This window comes from Jaculus jaculus, chromosome 2, assembly GCF_020740685.1.
Source record: "Jaculus jaculus isolate mJacJac1 chromosome 2, mJacJac1.mat.Y.cur, whole genome shotgun sequence".
NCBI lineage: Eukaryota > Metazoa > Chordata > Mammalia > Rodentia > Dipodidae > Jaculus > Jaculus jaculus.
The window spans coordinates 100716450-100730917 of NC_059103.1; positions in this window are offsets into that span (position 1 = coordinate 100716450).

Consider the following 14468-nt stretch of genomic DNA (forward strand, 5'->3'; position numbering starts at 1 on the left):
TGGTGACTTAAGTATCAGAGCATTTTCTGTGCCACACACACATGACACAAGTCCTAAGAGGGAGAAACAATTGAAACATGAATGAAAACCAACAGAATGCAAAAGAAAGACACCCTCACCCCCAAAACAAGGCACTTCAGTGCTGGGGATGGAATTCAATGGTGAATACTTTCCTAGCGAGTACAGGCCCAGCACTGCAAACAAAACAAGAACTACAGAAACATCACTTTAGCTGGGCGTGGTGGCGCACGCCTTACTCCCAATGCTCAGGAGGCAGAGGTAGGAGGATCGCCATAAGTTCAAGGCCACCCTGAGACTACAGAGTGAATTCCAAGTCAGTCTGGGCCAGAGTGAGACCCTACCTCAAACCCCCCACCACTAAAGACAAACAAAAAAAATCACCACTTCAAGCAGAGCAAATTCTAACTCTGCTTTTATCACAACAAAGCCCTCTCTGAGTATCAGTGAAATGTGCTTCTTGCAAACTTGTATCACAGTCCTGCATCACTAGTTTTCTGAAGCTTAGTGTTAGTGATTGGCCAAAGGTCGGAAAAAATCACATGGGCTGGGTGTGGGGGCGCACACCTCACCACACACTCTACCTCGGGAGACTAACGTAGGGGATTGCTGTGAGGTGGAGGCCAGCCTGGGCTACAAAGTGAGTTCCAGGTCAGCCTGGATTAGAGCGAGACTCTACCTACCTAGAAAAAAAGGAAGGAAGGAGGGAAGGAAGGAAGGAGAAAAGGAAGGAAGGAAAGAAGAGGATTTACACGGACCTGTGCACTAGGCTTCTGGAGGCTGTAACTGTGCTACTCATTAAGGAAGGGAGTAAGAGACAAATGGCAAACACTGATTAATGGGCAGTAATGTAGGCTCTGAATTACTTATTTTTATTTTTATTTTTATTTTTTATTTTGGTTTTTCAAGGTAGGGTCTCACTCTAGCCCAGGTTGACCTGCAATTCACTATGTAGTCTCAGAGAGGCCCCCAACTCATGGTGATCCTCCTACTTCTGCCTCCCAAGTGGACCACTACACCCAGCTGTAACCCAAAATTTTAATCACGGTCACATACAATGCAGACAAGTCAAGATATTTGGCCACATGAGATTTATAGGAAACATCTAAGCAAGGTCACAACATTGCACAATTCCAATGGCCACTATTGGCACGAAAATAAAATGCAATAGACATTACTAGCAATTGTCATGAGAGAGCGAGGGTAACAAAGATTAGAAGTCTACTCAAATAGTTGGGCAGATGGTGGAGCCATCCCGGCTGCGCTCCTGTTGCAACACTTTTTGAAGTCAGGCGTGGCGACACATGCCTTTAATTCACTGAGAGTTCAAGGCCTCCTTGGAGACTACATAGTGAATTCCAGGTCAGCCTGAGCTAGAGCTAGACCCTATCTTAAAAAAAAAAAAGAAATCTTTGAGGAACTAGTTGTTTAGTACACAGAGTGTCTTCATTTCACAGGACTAACATCAAGCTGACAATTATTTCTTCTGATGATAATATTATACGAAGTTGAAAAAAAGATGAGATCCTCTTTCTATTAATTAGGATAATGCATGCTGGCAAACAGAATTACCTTTTTATTACTATTCATTTATTTTATTTATGAGAGACAGAGAAGAAGAGAGAAAAGAGAGAGAATGGATACACCAGGGCCTCTAGCCACTGCAAACAAACTCCAGATGCATATGCCACCTTGTACATCTGGCTTTACATGGGTATTGGGGAATTAGACCTGGGTCCTTACGTTATACAGGCAAGTGCCTTAACTGCTAAGCCATCTCTCCAACCCTTAAGTACTATTTTTTATTTATGTTTATTTATTTGAGAGAGAGAGAGAAAGAGGCAGAGAAAAAGAATGGCAGGACCTCCAGCCACTGCAAACAAACTCCAGATGCATGCGCCCCTTATGCATCTGGCTTATGTGGGTCCTGGGGAATCAAACCTGGGTCCTTTGGCTTTGCAGGCAAGTATTTTCATGACTAAGCCATCCCTCCAGCCCAGTATTACTTTTTAAAAAAATTATTTATTTATTTGAGAGAGGGAGAGAGAAATAGGCAGGTAGAGAAAGAGAGAGAGAGAATGGGTATGCGAAGGCCTCCAGCCACTGCAAACGAACTCCAGATGCCTGTGCCCCCTTGTGCACGTGGCTTACTTGGGTCCTGGAGAATCACAACTGGGTCCTTTGGCTTTGCAGACAAGCCCATTAACCACTAAGCCATCTCTCCAGCAATAATATCTTTTGAAGATGTGTCTGAAGAACTAAATATGATTAACTAGTAACTCAAAGAAATTAACTGATCTGGGCTGGAGTCCAGTTGGTTGGAGTGGCTGGAGGCTCTGTTGTGCTCATTCTCTCTCCCTCTCTCTCTTTCTCTATCTGCCTCTTTCTCAAATAAAGTAAATGCGTATTTTGAAAATGAGAAAACATTCTTTTTTCCTGGCAGAGAAGTAAAACCAGCTAATTTCATTAAAAAAAAAAAAAACATTTATTTGAGACAGAGAGAGAAAGAGGCAGACAGAGAGGCAAGCTCTCTGGCCCCTCTCTAAGCCATCTCTCCAGCCCTCCTGTTATGTTTTGATTGTCAAGCATGTTAGTAGCAGGAAGGAAGAAACTCTTGAATTCAAGGCCAGCCTGAATTGTAAAGAAAAACTGCATTTCAGTGGCAGGCAAGATGACTCAGGGTAAGAGGGCTTGTGGTACTGTGCTATGCAAACATGAGGATCCGAAAGGTTCCATCCCAGACCCATGTAGAAAGCTGAGTGTTCTCTCTCCCTCGCTCACTCTGCTTCTCTCTCTCAAATAAATAAATAAAATAAAACAGTGAGAAAAAAAGAAAGCTCATGGCCACTCATGACTCCAGTCTCTGCTCCTCACAGGAAGTCCTGTGAGGCAGAATCACTTGGGCTCACTGGTCAGCCAGTATGGTTAAAAATGGCAGCTCAATGTTCAGTGAGAGATCACAACTTAAGGGATAAAGAGGAACAGCAATAGCAATAGGGAGCTTGAGAGATTCCTAAGTGGCTAAGGCATTTCCCTGCAAAGCCAAAGGATCCTGGTTCAATTCTCCAGGACCCACATAAGCCAGATGCACAAGAGAGTGCATGTATCTGGAGTTTGTCTGCAGTGGCTGGAGGCCTTGGAGGGCCCATTCTCTCTCTCTCTCTCTCTCTCTCTCTCTCTCTCTCCTTTCCTCCCTCCCTCCCTCCTTCTTTCTCTGTCTGAAATAAATAAATATGTTTAAAAAATACATGTCATTAAAAAAGGAAGAGGTGGACTTCCAGTTAAGATGGTGGCTTAGGTACCATGGTAAAGGGGGGGGGGGAGAGAAAATAAAACTCCATAAAATATACATTTTTACTAAAAAGCAAGGTGTATAGGAAATTGAAATGGCAGCAGAATAATAGGAGAGATCCAGAGCATCCAAAGCCCTCACGGGCTGGCAGAAGCGGCCCGGCAGGTTCGTGGACCGCAGCGGCAGCGGCAGCACACCAGAAAGCCACCAGGCTCCGCTTGAGCAGAGGATAAGCCAGGTGAGAGGATTTTCCACTCACACTGGAGCTCTCCGCAAACTCAAGAAACGTGAAGGAAGAGCAGCAGAGAACAATGGAGGAGCAGATCACAAGGTAGAAGAACAAGAGGAACAAGAGGAACAGTGAGAGAACTAGAGCAGCATGGGCAGCCTCCCCCACCCCCGCCCCCCACCAGTGCCCAGCTCTAGCGAACAGAGCAGCAGTCCCCAGACCAGCCATGCCAACTTGAACCGACAGCGGGACCCAATCAGGAGCAGAGGTAACTGGGATTACACCAAGGAAGGGTCTCACCTGGTCATAAAATGACTTGGAACCCTCAACAGATCAGAAATTTTAACCTCTTTGTTGTCAGGATTAAGGATATAGGTGGGGCACTACACACCCTAAGGGACAGACAGAGGATCTGGTTATCATAATACCTACTTTTGGATAAATAATCTGAGCTGTTTTTTCACTGAAAGTGTACATTGTTCAGTTAAATTTTAGAATCTGCCTATATTTTATTCCACTCAGCCTACTTGTATACTCTAATAGCAGACAAACCCATCACCTAGGGTCACTTTTGTAGATACTCTGAGACTCTTGAGAGCCACAACTAATGCCTTCAGCTCTTACCCTGAGGTTATATAACATCAGAGTGTCTGATACATCGAATAATACCCAGGTAAGTAGAAAATCCAATCGTTAAATAATCCAGGATGCAAATATATATACATTATAACACAAGAAACACCAAAAATAACCACAATATAAATCCAGCAAAAATTATTAATGCATCAGAAATGACCTCCAATGAGAACGAGTTAGAGGAAATGCCTGAGAAAGATTTGAAAAGAATGATTATAAATATGTTCAAAGAAGAAATCAAAGGAATGAAAGAGGAAATCAAAGGAATCAAAGAAAACACAGAACACCAATTTAATGAAATAAAGAGGCCAATAGTAGACATAAATAAGGAAATAGAAATAATAAAGACAAACCAGTCAGAATTACTAGCAATGAAGAACACAATTAATGAAATAAAACACTCTGGAGAAAATATCACCAGTAGAATGGATGAAGGAGCAGACAGACTATCTAAGATAGAAGACCAGGTGGCAGATCTAATACAGTCCAACAAAGAGAAAGACAAACTAATAGAAAAGTATGAGTGGGAATTTCAAGATATTTGGGACACTATGAAAAGATCAAACATAAGAATTCAGGGCATAGTAGAAGGAGAAGAATTTCACTCCAAAGGCATAGTAGGCATCTTCAACAAAATCATAGAAGACAACTTCCCCCAAATTGGGAAAGAGGTGCCAATGCAGATACAGGAATCCTTTAGAACACCAGCCAGATGAAACCTGGAAAGAACCTCTCCTCATCATATTATAACCAAACTACCAAACACACAAACTAAAGAAAAAATATTGAAAGCAGTAAGTGAGTAAAATCAAGTTACCTACAAAGGCAAGCCTATCAGGATTACAGCAGATTACTCAACACAAACTTTAAAAGCCAGAAGGGCATGGAATGATATATTCCAAGTCCTGAAAGATAACAACTGTCAACCAAGGTTACTTTATCCTGCAAAGCTATCCATTCAAATAGACGGAGAAATAAGGACATTCCACAACAAAAGCAGGCTAAAGGAGTATTTGAAGATAAAACCAGCTCTACAGAAAATACTTGAAAGAATCCTCCATGCTGAAGAAAAAGAAAAGCACACATATAAGGAACTGGGAAAAAACAAACAATACTGAAATACTAGTTAACACAAGAGAGCAAAGGCAAAACCACAAGAACTACAAAAAACGGCAAAAATGAATACACATCTTTCAATATTATCTCTTAATACCAACAACCTTAATGCCCCAAACAAAAGGCATAGTTTCGCAGACTGGGTTAAAAAGCAGGATCCTTCAATTTGCTGCCTCCCAGAAACCCACCTTTCTATAAAAGATGGAAACTATCTTTGGGTGAAAGGTTGGAAAACAGTGTTTCAAGCAAATGCACCTAGAAAACAAGCAGGGGTTACTATCCTAATATCTGACAAGGTAGACTCCAGTCCAACATTAGTTAAAAAAAGATAAGGAAGGTCACTTTATATTGATTAAAGGCACCCTCCAAGAGGAGGACATTATAATCCTAAATATATATGCATCTAACATGGGGGACGACAAATTCATCAAACAAATACTATTAGAACTAAGGTCACAGATAACACCAAACACAGTGGTAGTGAGTGACTTCAACACCCCACTCTCATCAACTGACAGGTCATCCCGGGGAAAAAATAAACAGAGAGGTATCTGGTCTAAATGAGGTCATAGAAGGAATGGACCTACCAGATATCTACAGGACATTTCATTCAAATGCTGCAGAATATACATTATTTTCAGCAGCACATGGAGCATTCTCTAAAACAGACCACATATTAGGACACAAAGCAAATCTTAACAAATACAGGAAAATTGAAATGATTCCTTGCATTCTATCTGACTACAATGGAATCAAACTACAAATCAATAGCAAGAACGGTTATAGAGCATACACAAAATCATAGAATTAAACAACACACTACTAAATGATGAATGGGTTAATGAAGAAATCAAGAAAGAAATCAAAAATACCTATAGAGTCAAATGATAATGAGAACACAACATACCAACATTTCTGGGACACAATGAAGACAGTCCTAAGAGGTAATTTTATAGCTTTAAGTGCCTAAATTAAGAAATTAGAAAGGTTGCAAGTAAATGACCTAATGCTTCTCCTTGAAGCTTTGGAAAAAGAAGAACAAGGCAAACCAAAGACAGGAAGAAATAATAAAGATTAGGGCAGAAATTATTGAGATAGAAAAAAAAAAATTCAAAGAATCAATGAAACAAAGAGTTGGTTCTTTGAAAGGATAAACAAGATTGATAAACCCTTAGCAAATCTGACCAAAAGAAAGAGAGAAGAGACACAAATTAATGAAACTAGAGATGAAAAAGGTAACATTGCAACAGATGCCAGAGAAATTCAAAAAATCATAGAGACATACTATAAAAGCATATACTCCACAAAGTATGAAAATCTGAAAGAAATGGATGATTTCATTGATTTATATGGCCTACCTAAATTAAATCAAGATGAGATTAATCATGTAAATAGACATATAACAAGCATGGAGATCCAAACAGTTATCAAAACTCTCCCAACTAAAAAAGCCCAGGCCCAGATGGATTCACTGCTGAATTTTACCAGACCTTCATGGAAGAGCTAACACCATTGCTTCTTAAGCTTTTCCATAAAATAGAAAAAGAAGGAATTCTACCAAACTCCTTCTATGAGGCCAGCATCTCCCTGATACCAAAACCAGACAAAGATAGAACAAAAAAAAAAGAAAATTACAGACCAATCTCCCTCAGGAACATAGTGCAAAAATTCTCAACAAAATATTGGCAAACAGAATACAAGAATATATCAGAAACATTCACCCTAACCAAGTAGGCTTTATCCCAGAGATGCAGGTATGGTTCAATATATGCAAATCTATAAATGTAATACATTATATAAATGGGTTGAAGGACAAAAATCACATGATCACCTCATTAGATGCAGAGAAAGCATTTGACAAAATCCAACATCCCTTCATGATAAAAGTCCTACAGAGACTGGGAATAGAAGGAACATATCTCAATATAACAAAGGCTATTTATGACAAGTCTACAGCCAACATATTACTAAATGGGGAAAAACTGGAAGCTTTTCCACTAAAATCAGGAATAAGACAAGGATATCCACTGTCCCCACTTTAATATAGTACTGGAAGTCTTAGCCATAGCAATAAGGCAAGAGACACACATAAAAGGGATACAAATTGGAAAGGGAGAAATCAAGTTATCATTTGCAGATGACATAATTCTATATATAAAAGACCCTAAACACTCTCCCAGCAAACTGATAGAGCTAATAAACACCTACAGCCATGTAGCAGGATACAAAATAAATACACATAAATCAGTAGCACTCCTATATCCTAGCAACAAACACACAGAGGATGAAATCAGAGAATCACTCCCATTCACAATTGCATCAAAGAAAATAAAGTACCTTGCAAGCATGGAAGTAAAGAATGTCTACAATGAAAACTATAAAACACTCAAGCGAGAAATTGCAGAAGACACTAGGAAGTGGAAAAACATCCCTTGTTCCTAGATTGAAAGAATCAATATTGTGAAAATGGTAATCTTACCAAAAGCAATCTAAACATTTAATGCAATCCCCATCAAAATTCCAAAGACATTCTTCACAGAAATAGAAAGAACAATCCAAAAATTCATTTGGAATCACAAAAAACCTCGAACATCTAAGATAATACTGAGCAACAAAAATAAGATGGGAGGTATCATCATACCTGATTTTAACCTCTATTCCAGAGCCATAGTAACAAAAACAGCATGGTACTTGCACAAAAGTAGATATGTAGATCAATGGAACTGAATAGAGGACCCAGATATAAGTCCAGGTAGTTATAGCCACCTGATATTCGATAAGGATGCCAAAAGTACTCATTGGAGAAAAGACAGCCTCTTCAGAAAATGGTGCTGGGGAAACTGGATATGTATCTATAGAAGGATGAAATAGATTCTTCTCTCTCTCCTTGCACAAGAATTAAATCCAAATGGACTAAAGACCTTAACATCAGACCTGAAACTATGAAATTGATAGAGGAAAATGTAGAGGAAACCCTTCAAAATATTGGCCTTGGCAAAGACTTTCTGAATATAACCCCAATTGCTCAGGCAATAAAAGCACAGATTAAACATTGGGACCTCCTGAAATTACAAAGATTTTTTACAGAATAGGACACTGAATAAAACAAAGAGGCAACCTACAGAATGGAAAAAATCTTTGCCAGCTATATATCTGATAGAGGATTAATATCTAGGATATACAAAGAACTCAAAAATTAAATAATAAGAAATCAAACAAGCCAATTAAAAAATGGGCCATGGAACAAAATAGAGAGTTCTCAAAGGAAGAAATACGGATGGTATATAAGCATCTAAAAAAATGTTCTATATCCCTAGTCATCAGGGAAATGCAGAGTAAAACTACATTGAGATTCCATCTCACTCCTGCCTTATTGGCTTCCATCATGAAAACAAATGATCAGAAATGCTGGCAGGGATGTGGAAAAAGAGGAACCCTTCTACACTATTGGTGGGAATGCAATCTGGTCCAGCCATTGTGGAAATCAGTGTGGAGGTTCCTAAGACAGATAAAAATTGATCTACCATATGACCCAGCTATAGCACTCCTAGGCATATATCCTAAGGACACATCCCATTTCCATAGAAGTGCATGCTCAACCATGTTTATTGATGCTCAATTCATAATAACTGGGAAATGGAACCAGCCTAGATTTATACAATGGAGTTCTACTCAGCGATAAAGAAAAATGATGTTATGAAATTTGCAGGAAAATGGATGAATCTGGGAAGGATTATACTAAGTGAAGTAACCCATACCCAGAAAGCCAAGTGCCACATGCTCTCCCTGAAATGTGGATCCTAGCTACAGATGATTGGGCTTCTTTGTGAGAAGGAAAAAACTCAGTAGCAGATGCCAGTAAATTAAAAAGTAGATATAAAGGGAAAGGAAAGGAAGGGAGGAGGGTACTTAATAGCTTGGTATTGTATATATGTAAGTAGAAGAATAGATTAACGGGGGTGAAAAGGCCCAAAATGAGGTCAGGGGAAGAGACTGAGTAAAGGAAAGATGGAGGCAGGGCTAATCAAAATCTAAGAAGATATAAATAAATCATATGGAAACTTACTTTTCTGGACACTAGAACACTCAGGAGCCATAGATTGTTGCTAGAAATTTTTCAATGCCACAGGTGGGATACCTTTCAGTGAGTTGTTGGCCAGGGAGGTACCTGATGCCCCCAAAACATTACATGCTATTGCCAAGGCCCTTGGTTTCACACCAGGAATAGATGGTAAGACCCTATTGCTGAAGACTCCACATACTTGGGCTACAAGGTCACTGAGAAATCCTCCTGGAACTAAGCTTATTACCTCCTCCATGTAAGCCAACTAATAGAAAGCTAGAGAACGCCATGCTGAACTTTTTTTCAGTGGGAGAGAGAGAAATCACCAATGAAGATACTCAAAAGTGGACACTGCAAGCCTTAGATTTGGCCAGCCAGGCCAAATGAGCCAACGGGTGCAATAGTGGTTGTCTGTTATGGGGGAAACCAACTGCCCTCTAACTGGACTGGAAGCCTGCTCCATGGGAGGGAATACATCCCTGATACTAAAAACCTACAACAGGGTTAGCCATGAGCCATAAGGGTGTAACATCTGCTGCTGTCTGGCTAAATGTATATACTATGCTCACCAAACTTCCCAGTAAGCACTTCTTTTAATGTTCATACTCATATATTAATGCTACTCTCACTTTTGGTTAGAGAAGCTTCTCTTTTCAGATGGCAGAGACCTTGGTATGACTCAGGAGGTACACTGGTGCTGAGAAGAATTGACAGAGGTGTGCTCAGCACTGCAACATCTGTATCACACATTCCAAGGCTGAGGATCCATTGCCAAAGTGGTGGCAGAAAGAATATAAGAGCCAAAGGAAGGATAGGACTCCTTACAATGTGCTCCTCTAGATACAAAATGGCCTGGATATATATCTATGACCTTGCACTGCCTGACACTACCTACCCAAGACCATCATAATAGGAGGAAAAGATCATAACATCAAAATAAAAGAGAGACTGATTGAGAGGGAGAGGGGATATGATGGAGAGTTTAATTTCAAAGGGGAAAGTAGCGGGAGGGAGGAAATTACCATGGGATATTGTTTACAATCATGGAAGTTGTCAATAAAAATTAATTAGTGCCAGGTGTATGGCACAAGTCTTTAATCCCAGAACTTAGGAGGTAGAGGGAGGAGAATTGCCATGAGTTTAAGGCCGTCCTGAGACAGCATAGTTAATTCCAGGTCAACCTGGACCAGAGTGGGACCCTACTTTGAAAAGCCAAAAAGAAACAAATAAATAAATAAAACAAAAAAAATTTAAAGTTTTCCAAAATATAAAACAAAGTTTTAATAGTAACATTTTGGGGGAGAGGTTGTTGAGGTAGGGTCTTACTCTGGCCCAAGCTGACTTTCAATTCACTATGTAGACTCAGGGTGGCCTCAAACTCACAGTGATCCTCCTACCTCTGCCTCTTGTGTGCTGGGATTAAAGGCATGCACCACCTTGCCCACCTAATAGTAATATTCTAATAGCCGGGTTTGGAGACACACATTTAATCCCAGCACACAGGAGGCAGAGGTAGGAGAATCACTGTGAGCTTGAGGCCAGCCTGAGACTACTTAGTGAATTCCACATCCACCTGGGCTAGAATGAGGTCCTTCCTTAATAAAACAAAACAATAATGATTAATAATAATAATAATAATAATAATAGTAATAATAAAAAACTTCAGGGGCAACTCAGGGGCAGGGAAGATGGCTCAAAATTTAAAGTGCTGCGATGGAGAAATGGCCAGTGGTTAAGGTGCTTGCCTGCGAAGCCTAAGGACTCAGGTTCGATTTTCCAGGTTTCACATAAATCCCAATAATGTTTTGTGATGTGCAGTCACTGCTGTTCACACTTTCTTATAGTCAGTTCCATGTTGTTAGAATTGCATGTGTTAGTTTACTCTTTAAAAAATAACTTACTGTGCTGGAGAGATATCTTAGCAATTTAAGTACTTGCCTACAAAACCTAACGACCTTGGTTCAATTCCCCAGTACCCAGATAAAGCCAGATGCACAAAGTGGTATGTGTCAGAGTCTGTTTGCAACAGCTGGAGGTCCTGGCACTCCTATTCTCTTTGTGTGTGTACCCTCCAACACCCCTCTCTCTCTCTCTCTCCATGCAAATAAATTAATCACTTAAAAGTAACTGGGCTGGAGAGATATCTTAGTGGTTAAGGTGCTTGTCTGAAAAACCTAAGGACCCAAGTTTGATTCCCTAGTACCCACTTAAAGCCAGATGCACAAGGTGGCTTATGCATCTGGAGTTTGTTTCCAGTGGCTGGAGGCCTTGATGCACCCATTCTCTCTCCTCCTACCTCCTTCCCTCCCTCTCTTCCTTCCTCCCTCCCTTTCTCTCATTCACAAGGAAGTAATTTTTTAAAAAATACTTCTGAGGCTATGGGGCCCTACATTCACATTCAAACTACCACACATTGCTTTGTAGCCTGAAGTCACTGCTGCTCACCCTCCTTTGTGGCAAGCAAGTCAGGGCTGCTCATACTGCTTTGTGGTGTGAAGTCACTGATGTTCACACTGCATTTTGTGTGAAGTGTCACTACTGCTATTTTTCCCTTTCTGTATCTGCCTGTGACCACACATAATTTTTATCCTGTTTCATTTTGTAAACTATATTACTATTTTTCTTGGGAAAAAATGTACATGTTATAGGGGCCAGAGAGATGGCTCAGCAGTTAAGTGTACTTCCTTATAAAGGCCAAGCTCCTGGATTGTATTCCCCAGTACCCATGCCAAGCCAGATGCACAAAGTGATACATGGATCTGGAGTTCATTTGCAGTGACAAGAGGCTCTGGCATGCCCATATTTATTCATTCTCATCCTCTGTCTCTCTGTTTCTATCTCTGGCTTCTTGCAAGCAAAAAGCTAGAAAAGAAATAAAAATCAAATATTGACTTATTACCTTCAGATATACTTTATATCAGATATGTAGATGTTCAATTAAAGTTAATGACTAGCATTATGTTTCATGTATTGAAAATTACTAGATATTCTTTGCAAAGGTAGCCAAACTCTCTTCAAAACTGGAGAAATGAGGGGCTGGAGAGATGGCATAGTGGTGAAGTGCTTCCCTGTGGAAGCCTAAGGACTCCAGTTTGAGGTTCAATTCCCCAGGAGCCATGTTAGCCAGATAAACCAGGTGGCATTTGCATCTGGAGTTCATCTGCAGTGGCTGGAGGCCCTGTTGCACCCATATTCTCTCTCTCTCTCTCTCTCTCTCTCTCTCTCTCTCTCTCTCTCTCTCTCCTTCTTTTTCAAATAAATGTAAAAACATCAAACTAGGGAAATTAAAACTAATCATTATTTTTCTTTTCTTTTTCCTATAACAATTAAGAAGAAGTTGCTGTAGGAGCTAAACTTTATAAAGAAGAAATTGAAGACCTGAAAACAAAACTGTTCAAAACAGACCTAGAAAAGATGAAAAATGGCAGAGAACATGAAAAAGAGTATCTTTGCTTCTCTTGAACATGACTTTAGTCATACATTTCTTTCTAAACTATATGAATATCTTAGCATTAATTAAAATTTTTAAAAGCAACTTATGAAAATAATTGTTATTGCTGTATGAAAATTCAAATGCCCACAGACTTTAAACTCATTCAGTTGTCACCTGATATGTACAATTTTGAACTGGGGTGAAGCTAGTCATAGAGTACTTGCCTAGCAAGCACAAGGCCTCCCTGGTTTCAACAGCCAGTCTGAAAAGGAAAATAATAGTGAGCCCAGCTCTGGTCACTGTGTCTCTGAATGTCTTCCTGAATCATCTGTCAATAAAATTTTTAAAGTTGTCTTGTATACTTCAAAGTGAACATTAAGGACTTTTGCATGCCTTAGTTTCCATGTGGCTGGCTTTTATCGTCAAGGGCATCATGGTAGCAGTGTGCTGTCTAGGAGGCTGACTACTACTAGTACTTATGGAGACTATGTCAGTAGGGTATATCGATTAGAAAATCCATAACAATAGCTCTAATTACTCTTCCACCTAACATTATATACTGGGTTTTTACACTTTAATTATTGTTCTCATTAGAATGAATTCTACAAAAGCTACTATTGAATATCAAAAAGAAATGATACGGGCACTAAGAGAAAATCTCAGAAGAAATCAACAGGCCCAAGATACTTCAAGTAAGTAGAAAGCTGCAGGTATTTTCCAATCCTTTTCATTTAACTTTTCCACACATAAACTCCTTTTGTAAGTATGGCATTCAAGACTAAATCTAAATGAACCACTAATCTACTTTTAAAATGAATCATTGTGATTTTGCTGGTCTTTTTAGCTCCTTATTACTGCTGGTACTTAACTACCATAAAAAAAATGGCTCAACTGTTCTTCCCAATAAAAGTCAAGCACATATAAAGAGATTTGAAATGTATTCACACACGCAATAAATAACAACTGCTGCATAGTAGAGGTTAATGTTAACCTGTTTGCTCTTAAAATCTGAAAACATTTGTAATTTCTTAAAAAACTGAAATTTATCTTCAACACAGTTTTAAGGTTGAATGATCACATTTCTGCAGATACACTCTTCATACTGCCTTTGATGTGTTTCTTGTTTTGTGTTTCATATGAGAAAATATCGACTGCACTGACTAGTTTTGGTGCACCACTGAGCTAAGCTCAGAACAAGGCTCCAGGCTGCCAACTCTGCCCTCAAAGACTGGCACACCATAGGTGGAGCTCAGAACCATATCAGTCACACACACACTTGTTAGGATCACACCAAAAGATATGTGAAAGCACAACGAGAATTCTTAATGCCAAACAAGCTAGTCATGGTGGCGCACACCTTTAATCCTAGCACTTGGGAGGCAGAGGTAGGATGGTAGATGTGAGCTCAAGGCCACCCTGAGACTACATAGTGGATTCCAGGTCAGCCTGGGCTAGAACAAGACATGCAGAGTTGCCTGCGTGCGGGTGAGACCCGTCTGTAACAGGTAGGGGCGCCAGGCCTGGCCGCGGGGTCCGCGCTGGGCTTGCGGTTGTCAGCGCCTCCCCACTCCGGTTCTGGTTCATGGGGTGGGCGCTCCACACAGCGCCTTCCTGATCTGTGGACCTGTGAACATGGATGGAAAGGAAGCCAGCCGGGGCCTGCAAGTTTGAAAAGCATAAG